This window comes from Danio rerio, chromosome 4 (assembly GCF_049306965.1).
Source record: "Danio rerio strain Tuebingen ecotype United States chromosome 4, GRCz12tu, whole genome shotgun sequence".
NCBI lineage: Eukaryota > Metazoa > Chordata > Actinopteri > Cypriniformes > Danionidae > Danio > Danio rerio.
This window is the reverse complement of record NC_133179.1, coordinates 9,265,006-9,277,500: the sequence shown is the minus strand read 5'-3', so window position 1 is coordinate 9,277,500 and position 12,495 is coordinate 9,265,006. Positions and strand designations below refer to the sequence as shown.

The following is a 12,495-nucleotide window of genomic DNA, read 5'->3' as shown; positions in this document are numbered from 1 at the left end:
TCATTTCGGGTATGTAGTCTGCAGCATGTGTTTTATTGATCATAAAGTATTTTGTTTTACATAATAATATATAAATATTTTAGTTTACCACAAAGATTAATCACCATCATTTTTTCTTTTCTCTGTTTCAGTGATGAAGAAGATGTAAAGCTCTGGGTCTATGGATGGTTCAAGATGGATGAGTCAATGACAAACACTCCTTTTCCAACACAGGTCAAACCACAGCCAAACTTCAGAGGGTCTGATCCTTCATCATGCACTTATAGTAAAGCTTGATTGGTTATTTGGGCAGATTTGAATGAATGATCATTAATTTCTGTGTGAGCTGATGACTAAATACAGTTTATCAAATAACAGATGCGCAAGGTCAGATCAGTGCGTTACAATTTAGTTATTTAGTTCACAACAACATCTCACCTGCCCTTGGGCTCTATTTTAACAATCTAGGAGCAAAGTCTGAAGCGCAAGGTGCAAACGCATTGAGCGTGCGTCCCAATCCACTTTTGCTATTTTAAGGACAGAAAAATACACTTTGCGCCGCGGCGCATGGTCCAACAGGGTTCTGCTTAATCTCCTAATGAGTTATGGGTGTGTTTTGAGTATAAACCAATCAGAGACTCAACTCCCATTCTCTTTCTCTCTTTGGTGGATAAGGAAACAGTGTTGAACGCACTCTGCTGAGGACATCCATTACCCTACATAATTAATTTAGTTTGTTAAGCGCAAAGATTTTTGTCAAAACTATTTTGGACAGGTGGACAAATCTAAGCTTGTTTTTATTAAAACAAATATAAATATGCATATAATAAATACTACTACTAATAATAATAACATTATACAAAAGCAAGTTGTCGTGAATAAACTGAAAAAAGCCCCCTGAGATGAAGAAGGCATGGAGGAAGTGTTCTTTTATAATTACATAGAAAGTAATTCATTTTATTATATTTTATTCCTTTAATTCATTTTCATTTGTAAAGACGTTTCGTCATTTAGACTTATAAGGTTCTGTCTGACATTTCTGTCAAAATTGAGTTATTGGCATTCTTTTTAAATGACAACTCATTTACATTATGGAATGTCTTTTATATGTTGTTTACATTTTAAGATGTTTTATTTCAAAAAACAAATGTTACACACATACTGTTTGCTATGGAACGCGAAAATTTTGAAGCTCAATATCTCAAAATCATTCAGAATGCAGATAAAACCTTATAATTTCGAGGTGACGATTTCTGTATTGCTGTACATCCTGAGTGTATTAAGCAATGTGTAAGCAAAGCGCATAACTAACGCACTCTTCGCTGGACTTTAGACCTGCTTTCAGCAGTGCTAGTGCAGTTTATTTCAGTTCCTCAAAATAGCAACGCGCCAGCAATGCACCGTAACACACCCCTTTCTAGACCAAAACACCCATGAGTCCACAAAGTGGCGCAAATAGATTTGCTATTTAAACAACATGGCGGAAAACTGGAAAATTAGTGTTGCGCTGGTCTGAAAATAGCAACACGTCGGGGCAAACACGTCTTGCGCCTTGTTGCGCCGGGTGTATGATAGAGCCCCATGAGTGGATGTTCTGCATGACAGGGACTGTCTAATCTATTCACACGTCCCACAACTCTGCTTTTGTGATTGAATGACCCAAACACAGACTTTATTTTGTTGGAGAAACACATCAACTCACTTCATTTTACGTTGCATATGAATATCAGTATTTTGAAGTTGGATAAAATCTAAAGTGTTTTGTGGCAGAAAGTAACAAGTCATTTGACGCTCGATTACTTTTATTTCATTCATTTTCATTTTATCTGCACTGTGTGTCTGTTTTATTTGCTGTTTTACTGAACTATGTGTCATTGAGTGATATTAACAGCTGTCATTGTTCTTTTACTTTCAGGTTGCAGGTTTCAGCAAGTTGTTTTGACTCATTCATTCTCTGGGTCTGAATTCTAGACATCAACAATCAGCATTCTTCACATCAAGACTTCATATCCTGTTAAGCAAATGCAATATCAGGAATTTCGAACCCGCACCGTTGGTTGTGGGCAAGTTTACTAAACTGAACTGAGTAAAGCCACAGTCACACTCGGGTTTGAGCATGTGAGATACGGCACTGTGAAAAGGGGCAGGATATAAGATGATGATTAGACAATGATAAAGCGAGCGACTGCTTCATATTTTACATTTCTGCACAGAGAGGTCTTGTTTTGATCTTCCATTTCTCTCACACAATCGTATAATGTGATTTCGCCAGTCACCAATCTTGAACTTTTAAATGCAGCGACATCTGTCTTCGGATGAGACGTTAAACTGAAATCGTGACTCTTTGTGGTCATCGGAAAATCCATGGCACTTCTTCTAAAGAGTAGGGGTGTAACCCCAGTGTCCTGGCTAAATTCCCTTCATCTGCCCTTATCCATCATGTCCTCCCAATCTTCCCCATCCACAGAATTGGCTCTATCACTGTCTCTGTACTCCCCCTATAGCTGGTGTGTGGTGAAGCACTGGCCTCGTTATCCTGTGGCTTTCATCACATCATGGATGCTGCACTCTGGTGGTGGTGCGGAGAGACCTCCACATCCCTCTTGATTGTGAAGCGTTTTAGGTGTATGGCCATACACGATGAATGCGCTATATAAATACACATTACATTACATGAGAAACTCATCACACCAGCTTGCGGTTCCAGTCTGCTGCATGCATGTGCATATGGATGGAAGTCTATGGGACAAAAAGAGCAGTGTGACTGTGGCTCAGGAAATATAGTTCTTGATATCTGTAACTATTCTTACCAGTTAAATGTCCCCATAGGACGCCAATCACATTTAATTGTTGATAATAAGAATTCATATCCTGAGAATGAATAAAAATCTAAATGGCTAGCTATGGTCACTGCAGGATCTCTCACGCTGCCTAGTGGAGATGATGGAGAACTTCGACAAGTCATAAGTGAGAAGATTGAAGATTAATATTCATAAATTGGTGAACTAAACTATGATTTTAGTATATTCTCAATTTTATTTTCACATGTTTTGGGTAATGTTCACTTATTTTCGATGTCAAATCACTGTTGACAGATTCTTAACAAGGCATTTAAAGTAACGTGTGACTGATCACTGAGTGCATACGCATGTTTAAACAAATAAAGTTTGTATTATATAATGACTAATAAACTTGTTTTCATTTCAAGTCCGCTTCATTTATAACAAAGATGCACGAAATCAGAGTTTCAGCTCCATCTTGTGGACAATAAGAGGATCTGCATCAATCCATGAAACTGGAGTACAGAGTAGTTTTTTATTTCTTAAGGTGAAAAATCCTGATCCTGAAGTTCCACTTTCCAGAATTACCTGATGATAAACACCTGAGGCGGCTAATGAAGGACTTTAAGATCAGAAGAGGCTTCAGAGCAAATTTGACAAACTCTGCTGTTCAAATAATTACAAAACATACAAAAAACAAAACATTTATGAGACGAAACTGAGGATGTGGAAAATACATTTATTAAGTTATTAATGCATTTTTATAATATATCAGTTCATTTGGTGTTCTTTACTTTGGTCATTTATTTGATTTTGCTTTATTAATAGTTGTGAACGTGTGACATTTTAAAATTATCTAAAAATTAGTTGAACAGCAGAAATACAGAAAATATGCAACATGTGAACAGATAATGGGCTTGAACTTAATAAGTTATGAGTCATGAACACAGTCTGACAAAATAAATGTATAAAAAGTTTCTGTGCTTAAGCCTGAAGTTCAAATCCCTCTTCAGCACTATATATACAATATTTCTTCATGAGCTGAACCAGCAGATATGTTGTAAAGGCATAACACAATGGACAAAATATATTCTGAGACTATTAGTGTCTTAGTGTAACGTGTGTTCAAATCTCTCTTAGGAAATTTTCACAACTTTCAACACTGAAAATTTGTTGGCATTAAGGGGCAGGTTTACATATAATAGAGAGCTGTAAGAGATCAGATCAGCGTCTGCTCCTGATGAGCCACTTTCCTGAGTGAACTAACAGTCTTAATTGAAATCAGGTGAAGCTGTTAATCAAGGAAATTTTAAGGATGTGATTGAGATTTGATTAAAATGTCCATTGAACATCTATGCAACTCAGAGTCTATAGCCTAGTGGTTAGTGCGTCAGCATGTGATACTGAGGTGTTCCTGCTGACCCGAGTTCGATTCCTTCCTCTGCTGCAATCTCAAAGCTAACAATATAAATCACCTACATGAAATTCAAAAGCATACGTTGAAGTAAGTGCAGGAATTACTCTCTGAAAAACGATGTAGGAATTGCTGATACGTCGTGGCGCAGAAGATAATTAATAGATCTTCGCATTTTCATATTGCAAAGACATGGGTTCGAATCCCACTATTGTGAAGTGTATTATACTATAATTTATACTTAAACTGAAGTAAAAGCAAGAATTACTCTCTAAACAATCATGTGTCAATCATTGCTGCCATTGTGGCCTAGAGGATAAGTGTTCGTTCTTGACAACTTCATATTTATGGGTTCGAATCCCACTATTGCAAACATTTAAATGTACCTGCAGCTCTGTCTATAGCTTTAGACAAGAATTTGTAGGATGAAACCAACATCTCCTGTAGTACAGTGGGAGAATAATTGCCATTCAGGCATGAAAGCATGGAATTGAATCCCACTAATGCTACAATTTTTATGTATTCGCCATAAACATATCTATAAAACCCCATTAAAGACAGCAATCCACTACCCAGACCTAATGGGTCAGTGGGTAGAACACTCACCTTTCATCTTGGAGACCGGGGTTCGAATCCCTTTAATGTTTATGTTAAACTGCTGTGAAAAGAAAAGACAAAGTTGCGCGAAGTTTAGCTCTCAGTGTGAAAGCCATGATGGCACTAGTGGCAAGCACCATTGGTTGCGGACAAGGTTACGGATGAGGCATGGGTTCGAGTCCCACTAAAGACAGCTGTGGATACAACAAAGTACCTGGGGCGGTACAGTACAAGCGGCGGATACAGGGATGAAGGAGTAACGGTAAGAGACAAGGCGCGGATACCGGAAGAAATGTGAGATGGTACCTAGGGCGGTACGAGACAAAATGTGGTCATCGGAAAAATGGGAGCGTCGGTAACAGGCAGAGCGGCTAACCAGTCATGAACAACACGGACCAGAAACTGGGTGCATACCTGAGGAAATACAAGAGAGGAAGGCAGGACTGAGAAATGAGCGTGCAAACGGGCAGCAGGTGTGGTGGGGAAAGGTGGAGCTGAGAGAGAACGAGGAGGAGGAGCAAAAGAAATAAAAAAAAGGAAAGAAAACTTTTTTTTTGACCCCAAAAACGGCCTAAAATGAACTTTCTAGATAATTTCAGTATCATCGTGGTGATTCAAACCCACGTCTCTTGTGATGGCCTTGGATCTTTAACCCTTTGCTCTGACCACTTGGCCATCACTGGACATATTAAGAGTTGTTCTCTTGGTTATTTTGAAGTTAACCAAATTTGCCAATATAATAAAAAAAAATTAAGTGAAATAAACTATAACAATTGAAAAAAGTCACTATTAGACTACAAACACATCTAGTAATATACAAATATTAAAGAATGAAAAAAGGTAAATACATTAATCATTAAACTGAAACATTGATATTAGGAAAACCTAATAAACAAAGCCTAAAGCATTTAAAATGGACAATTAAAACAAGAACTGAAAAGTCTTAATAAATCAACACACAAATATAGAAACACTCATAAAACCCTTCATTATAATAAATGCTTGACTGTGAATGAATGAACGCTGTGTGACTCACGTGCTGTTGATGTTGACGTTATTGTCTTTAAATGATCTCTGTGTTTCAGCGTCTGGTTAACGGGACACTGAAATAATTAAACAAAAAGATTTATTAAAGAGACTCGCATTGGCCCAACTGTTCAGTTCAACTATACCTGATATTAAACTATAGAAATACGTACAAATGTGTGTATGTATCCATATAAAATAGTGTGACTTTTATATGTTTATGTTGAGCTAAACTGACATGTCCTGCTTTGGGAAACGACATAAAAATCAAACGTCAACACAAACAATACGGAGAAAACACGGTAAAGTTACTTACAGGTGCGTCTCTTGTCACTGTATTCCTGCACTTTACAGCGCGGCGTGTCTGTTCAGTTTGTTTATGTGTTGTTTACAGATATTATAATACAATCACGGAGCTGTCAGGATTTGTTTTACGTGTTGTATCGTCAAGCCTCATGCTGTCAGTGAGTGTCAAACACCTGAAGCTGAAGCGCCCCCTAGTAGAGCGGATGGAGAACTGCGCTACAGTTTATAACATAAAGTCCGCGTTGTAGCCTTAAACAGGCTTAACATTATTATTTTTATAATTTAATAGCGTATTACAAGCACAATAATTAATTCTGACTGCATTGTCTAATTATTATACTCAAGAAAACGTGTCTAATCAACTCGTGTATGGGTGATCTTCAGCTCCGGCTTGTGGTCAATAGGTGTATCCGCATTAATGAAGTAAACACAAGGTGGACGCGCAGTCAGTCTTGTGAACAGCGAAGAGAGATTTAAGAGATTTTAATGTTCTCGAGGATATTTTACAACACGCTTGAGTTCGTGAGTGTCTCGACCGGCAGAAGATCGAGATCAGCTTTAAACTGATGGATTAAAAGAGCTGAACTGAGAAGCTCATGTAAACACTCAGGAATGAATGGGCAATCCTCCGAGACTCTGGGTAAAGTAGATGTGCGCTTGACTTTATTTTCATGCACGTGCGCCGCTTTTGTTCACCGCTTAAGTGTTTTTCTGTGTCTTGTTTGCAAATTTGAGCAGCTTTTTTTTTCAATACTGCTGGAATCTGCAAACTAATCTAGTAGGACTTCAGGTTTACCATCCAGTTACCACTAAAACAATATTGCAAGTTCAGGTTTGCATTTCACACATATGTCATATATACAACATGTTTTTAAATTGGCTGTTTACAAATATACATAACATGGAGATATTTGTTTAAATGTTTTAGCTATAAATTTATGTGTTCATATATGGTTTGGTCATATATCAGGTCTCCACATGGTATAGAAGGTTACCAGTAAAGACCCACAAGGACCAATGCATTTTCTATTTAAACCAATGCAGTTACTATTGTAACCCTAAATCCTTCAAGGGTTTCTTCTGTTTTTTTTTATCATGGTTTCAGTTTTACTGTATTGTGATTACTGCTCTAAAATATGCTCTTTTTAAAAGTTTGGGTAAAAAAAACAAGAAGTTTTTCCCCCTTTAAACACAAATATGACAATATGACTTCTGCTGTCTTCATTAGCTTGAAAAACACAACTAGAACAGATAGCAGTAAAGTTAGTTTTAGATTCGCACATTCGTTCAGTGGCAACTTGTGACATACTTGTATTGTTTACCATGGTGCTTTGAATATTCAGTCTGAAATCGCATGTAAGTATGACTTGAATACGACATTAGCACTATTTAATAGACTGCCAACAGTGTTGTAGTTTGACAGCCATTGGCTGCTAATATGATTTCACCATTTTGAATGTGCAAATAAAACTTCTCAGAGATTATATTATTAAGGAGAAAGTCTGAATGTGTGAATATAAATCCAGCTTTACCTCAATCATGAAAAGGCGTGTTTGGAGATCTTTTCTGCTTTTAGGATACTGTTGTGAAACAAAAAACAAAACAAAAGTAAAAAAAATAATAATCGTTATCTTACATATACCGTATAGGAACAGTATAGCAGAACATTTTGGGTGGTTTAAAAACCTTGACTTTTCCAAACCCCGGTAAACGATGCCTACTTCCAAGTCTGATTTTGAAAGAAACCCATAACCTCAGATTATTCATTTTAAAACACACATTACACTTTTATGTTGACAATATCTTTGTGCACTATTTATGTAGCTACATAAAAATAAAAAATCCTAATAGTCAATACTATTCATTCATTTCGGGTATGTAGTCTGCAGCATGTGTTTTAGGGATCATAAAGTATTTTGTTTTACATAATAATAATAAATATTTTAGTTCACCACAAAGATTAATCACCATCATTTTTTCTTTTCTCTGTTTCAGTGATGAAGAAGATGTAAAGCTCTGGGTCTATGGATGGTTCAAGATGGATAAGTCAATGACAAACACTCCTTTTCCAACACAGGTCAAACCACAGCCAAACTTCAGAGGGTCTGATCCTTCATCATGCACTTATAGTAAAGCTTGATTGGTTAATTGGGCAGATTTGAATGAATGATCATTAATTTCTGTGTGAGCTGATGACTAAATACAGTTTATCAAATAACAGATGCGCAAGGTCAGATCAGTGCGTTACAATTTAGTTATTTAGTTCACAACATCTCACCTGCCCTTGGGCTCTATTTTAACAATCTAGGAGCAAAGTCTGAAGCGCAAGGTGCAAACGCATTAAGCGTGCGTCCCAATCCACTTTTGCTATTTTAAGGACAGAAAAATACACTTTGCGCCGCGGCGCATGGTCCAACAGTGTTCTGCTTAATCTCCTAATGAGTTATGGGTGTGTTTTGAATATAAACCAATCAGAGACTCATCTCCCATTCTCTTTCTCTCTTTGGTGGATAAGGAAACAGTGTTGAACGCACTCTGCTGAGGACATCCATTACCCTACATAATTAATTTAGTTTGTTAAGCGCAAAGATTTTTGTCAAAACTATTTTGGACAGGTGGACAAATCTAAGCGTGTTTTTATTAAAACAAATATAAATATGCATATAATAAATACTACTACTAATAATAATAACATTATACAAAAGCAAGTTGTCGTGAATAAACTGAAAAAAGCCCCCTGAGATGAAGAAGGCATGGAGGAAGTGTTCTTTTATAATTACATAGAAAGTAATTCATTTTATTATATTTTATTCCTTTAATTCATTTTCATTTGTAAAGACGTTTCGTCATTTAGACTTATAAGGTTCTGTCTGACATTTCTGTCAAAATTGAGTTATTGACATTCTTTTTAAATGACAACTCATTTACATTATGGGATGTCTTTTATACATTGTTTACATTTTAAGATGTTTTATTTCAAAAAACAATTGTTACACACATACTGTTTGCTATGGAACGCGAAAACTTTGAAGCTCAATATCTCAAAATCATTCAGAATGCAGATAAAACCTTATAATTTCGAGGTGACGATTTCTGTATTGCTGTACATCCTGAGTGTATTAAGCAATGTGTAAGCGAAGCGCATAACTAACGCACTCTTCGCTGGACTTTAGACCTGCTTTCAGCAGTGCTAGTGCAGTTTATTTCAGTTCCTCAAAATAGCAACGCGCCAGCAATGCACCGTAACACACCCCTTTCTAGACCAAAACACCCATGAGTCCACAAAGTGGCGCAAATAGATTTGCTATTTAAACAACATGGCGGAAAACTGGAAAATTAGTGTTGCGCTGGTCTGAAAATAGCAACACGTCGGGGCAAACACGTCTTGCGCCTTGTTGCGCCGGGTGTATGATAGAGCCCCATGAGTGGATGTTCTGCATGACAGGGACTGTCTGATCTATTTACACGTCCCACAACTCTGCTTTTGTGATTGAATGACCCAAACACAGACTTTATTTTGTTGGAGAAACACATCAACTCACATCATTTTACGTTGCATATGAATATCAGTATTTTGAAGTTGGATAAAATCTAAAGTGTTTTGTGGCAGAAAGTAACAAGTCATTTGACGCTCGAATCCTTTTATTTCATTCATTTTCATTTTATCTGCACTGTGTGTCTGTTTTATTTGCTGTTTTACTGAACTATGTGTCATTGAGTGATATTAACAGCTGTCATTGTTCTTTTGACTTTCAGGTTGCAGGTTTCAGCAAGTTGTTTTGACTCATTCATTCTCTGGGTCTGAATTCTCGACATCAACAAACAGCATTCTTCACATTAAGACTTCATATCCTGTTAAGCAAATGCAATATCAGGAATTGAACTGAATTTCGAACCCACACCGTTGGTTGTGGGCAAGTTTACTAAACTGAACTGAGTAAAGCCACAGTCACACTCGGGTTTGAGCATGTGAGATACGGCACTGTGAAAAGGGGCAGGATAAAAGATGATGATTAGACAATGATAAAGCGAGCGACTGCTTCATATTTTACATTTCTGCACAGAGAGGTCTTGTTTTGATCTTCTATTTCTCTCACACAATCGTATAATGTGATTTCGCCAGTCACCAATCTTGAACTTTTAAATGCAGCGACATCTGTCTTCGGATGAGACGTTAAACTGAAATCCTGACTCTTTGTGGTCATCGGAAAATCCATGGCACTTCTTCTAAAGAGTAGGGGTGTAACCCCAGTGTCCTGGCTAAATTCCCTTCATCTGCCCTTATCCATCATGTCCTCCCCATCCACAGAATTGGCTCTATCACTGTCTCTGTACTCCCCCTATAGCTGGTGTGTGGTGAAGCACTGGCCTCGTTATCCTGTGGCTTTCATCACATCATGGATGCTGCACTCTGGTGGTGGTGCGGAGAGACCTCCACATCCCTCTTGATTGTGAAGTGTTTTAGGTGTATGGCCATACACGATGAATGCGCTATATAAATACACATTACATTACATGAGAAACTGATCACACCAGCTTGCGGTTCCAGTCTGCTGCATGCATGTGCATATGGATGGAAGTCTATGGGACAAAAAGAGCAGTGTGACTGTGGCTCAGGAAATATAGTTCTTGATATCTGTAACTATTCTTACCAGTTAAATGTCACCATAGGACGCCGTTCACATTTAATTGTTGATAATAAGAATTCATATCCTGAGAATGAATAAAAATCTAAATGGCTAGCTATGGTCACTGCAGGATCTCTCACGCTGCCTAGTGGAGATGATGGAGAACTTCGACAAGTCATAAGTGAGAAGATTGAAGATTAATATTCATAAATTGGTAAACTAAACTATGATTTTAGTATATTCTCAATTTTATTTTCACATGTTTTGGGTAATGTTCATTTATATTTGATGTCAAATCACTGTTGACAGATTCTTAACAAGGCATTTAAAGTAACGTGTGACTGATTACTGAGTGCATACGCATGTTTAAACAAATAAAATTTGTATTATATAATGACTAATAAACTTGTTTTCATTTCAAGTCCGCTTCATTTATAACAAAGATGCACGAAATCAGAGTTTCAGCTCCATCTTGTGGACAATAAGAGGATCTGCATTAATCCATGAAACTAGAGTACAGAGTAGTTTTTTATTTCTTAAGGTGAAAAATCCTGATCCTGAAGTTCCACTTTCCAGAATTACCTGATGATAAACACCTGAGGCGGCTAATGAAGGACTTTAAGATCAGAAGAGGCTTCAGAGCAAATTTGACAAACTCTGCTGTTCAAATAATTACAAAACATTTATGAGACGAAACTGAGGATGTGGAAAATACATTTATTAAGTTATTAATGCATTTTTATAATATATCAGTTTATTTGGTGTTCTTTACTTTGGTCATTCATTTGATTTTGCTTTATTAATAGTTGTGTGAACGTGTGACATTTTAAAATTATCTAAAAATTAGTTGAACAGCAGAAATACAGAAAATATGCAACATGTGAACAGATAATGGGCTTGAACTTAATAAGTTATGAGTCATGAACACAGTCTGACAAAATAAATGTATAAAAAGTTTCTGTGCTTAAGCCTGAAGTTCAAATCCCTCTTCAGCACTATATATACAATATTTCTTCATGAGCTGAACCAGCAGATATGTTGTAAAGGCATAACACAAGGGACAAAATATATTCTGAGACTATTAGTGTCTTAGTGTAACGTGTGTTCAAATCTCTTTTAGGAAATTTTCACAACTTTCAACACTGAATATTTGCTGGCATTAAGTGGCAGGTTTACATATAATAGAGAGCTGTAAGAGATCAGATCAGCGTCTGCTCCTGATGAGCCACTTTCCTGAGTGAACTAACAGTCTTAATTGAAATCAGGTGAAGCTGTTAATCAAGGAAATTTTAAGGATGTGATTGAGATATGATTAAAATGTCCATTGAACATCTATGCAACTCAGAGTCTATAGCCTAGTGGTTAGTGCGTCAGCATGTGATATTGTGGTGTTCTTGTTGACCCGAGTTCGAGTCCTTCCTCTGCTGCAATCTCAAAGCTAACAATATAAATCACCTACATGAAACTCAAAAGCATACGTTGAAGTAAATGCAGGAATTACTCTCTGAAAAACGATGTAGGAATTGCTGATGCCTCTGTGGCGCAGAAGATAATTAATAGATCTTCGCATTTTCATATCGCAAAGATATGGGTTCGAATCCCACTATTGTGAAGTGTATTGTATTATAATTTATACTTAAACTGAAGTAAAAGCAAGAATTACTCTCTAAACAATCATGTGTCAATCATTGCTGCCATTGTGGCCTAGAGGATAAATGTTCGTTCTTCACAAATTCATATTTAAGGGTTCGAATCCCACCATTGC

The 12,495-nt window shown here is 36.9% G+C and overlaps 3 long non-coding RNA genes across 20 annotated transcripts in view; 2 read left to right on the top strand and 1 right to left on the bottom strand.

Moving 5' to 3' along the window:
• The window catches only part of LOC141381582 (uncharacterized), a 4,596-nt gene extending 1,410 nt beyond the window's left edge, over positions 1-3,186 (top strand). The window contains exons 2-3 of one of the 3 annotated variants that reach the window (XR_012401826.1): positions 132-213; positions 1,895-3,186. This is a non-coding gene — a long non-coding RNA (uncharacterized lncRNA). Of the gene's footprint in view, positions 1-131; positions 266-1,894 lie in introns of all 3 variants that reach the window. The other 2 variants (XR_012401828.1, XR_012401827.1) reach the window with 2 other exon arrangements.
• Positions 1-12,495, bottom strand: part of LOC141381583 (uncharacterized) — a 52,827-nt gene that overhangs the window by 18,362 nt on the left and 21,970 nt on the right. For 11 of the 14 annotated variants that reach the window (XR_012401835.1, XR_012401837.1, XR_012401834.1 and 8 more), the window contains 3 exons: positions 7,635-7,682; positions 5,807-5,873; positions 4,780-5,184 (listed from right to left, as the gene is read on the bottom strand). This is a non-coding gene — a long non-coding RNA (uncharacterized lncRNA). Of the gene's footprint in view, positions 1-4,779; positions 5,185-5,806; positions 5,874-7,634; positions 7,683-12,495 lie in introns of those variants that run through there. The other 3 variants (XR_012401840.1, XR_012401839.1, XR_012401842.1) reach the window with 3 other exon arrangements.
• On the top strand, positions 6,498-11,121 carry LOC141381587 (uncharacterized). 3 transcript variants are annotated; one of them, XR_012401881.1, is made up of 3 exons: positions 6,498-6,742; positions 8,098-8,179; positions 9,859-11,121. It is a non-coding gene; the product is annotated as an uncharacterized lncRNA (long non-coding RNA). The 3 variants fall into 3 exon arrangements; XR_012401882.1 differs by having other exon boundaries at positions 8,098-8,205; XR_012401880.1 differs by having other exon boundaries at positions 8,098-8,231.